This window comes from Pteropus alecto, unplaced genomic scaffold, assembly GCF_000325575.1.
Source record: "Pteropus alecto unplaced genomic scaffold, ASM32557v1 scaffold14, whole genome shotgun sequence".
NCBI classification, from domain to species: domain Eukaryota; kingdom Metazoa; phylum Chordata; class Mammalia; order Chiroptera; family Pteropodidae; genus Pteropus; species Pteropus alecto.
Window position 1 is genome coordinate 569,572 of NW_006436810.1, and position 885 is coordinate 570,456.

The 885-nt window shown below is 34.2% G+C and overlaps 1 pseudogene; it reads right to left on the minus strand.

Annotated features, from left to right (window-relative positions):
- Positions 1-375: 375 nt before the first annotated feature.
- LOC112481324 lies at positions 376-494 on the minus strand (annotated as a pseudogene).
- Positions 495-885: the final 391 nt, after the last annotated feature.

Genomic DNA, 885 nt, shown 5'->3' on the forward strand with positions numbered 1-885 from the left:
AACCAAAAAATCCAGGATAATTTTATTTAAAGTTCAACTGATTAGTAATCTTAATTTCGTCTGCACAGTCTCTTCACAGCAGTATCTAGCTTAGTGTTTGATTGAATCACCAGGAAATGAGAATCTTGGAAGAACATCAGATTTTTACTTAACACACTGCTTATAATCTCTATGACATTTCTTAAGGTTTTTTGAGGCAGTAGTTTGACACATGGAATATCAAAATGCATATAACAGTGAGAGCAGAACAGTATTTTTCCATTGCCATTTTTCAATCATCAGCAAGCAAGTATATATAGGCAAGGCAACCCTTGGTTGACCTCACAAATTGCAAGGACCTTGTCAGCTTACAATCCCTTATTTTTTTATTTTTTATGTCTACAGCATCTGGTCTTCCCAGGTGATCTCCCATCCAAGTACTAACTAGGCCCGGCTCTGCTTTGCATCCAAGATCAGACAGGATTGGTCTTGTTCAGCGTGGCATGGCCATAGACAATCATCAGCAAGTATCTTAGGAGCACTCTTATGTTTACTTATAAGAACTACACTAATAATGGAATTCTCAAAGTAAACTCTTCTTTTATTTAACAGTTCTCAATAATAATAGTGAGTAATTATAATATTGAGCCAGCTTTAAAAAAATTAAAAGATAATGGACGAGTAATAGGAAAACAATTTGTTACAAATTGATGTCTGACTCAGTAAGACTGAGTCTTATTGTTCCGAAAGGTTTCCAGAAGAAATTTTTTTTTTTGAATTGGACTGAAGAATATTTGGAAAATAAAAGAGTGTACTCTGATTCATTCGAAAAGATATTTGTCATATTCTCACAGATATTCTTAATCTTAAATATTTCAAGTGACAACTGTTTCCTCAGGGGGCCAG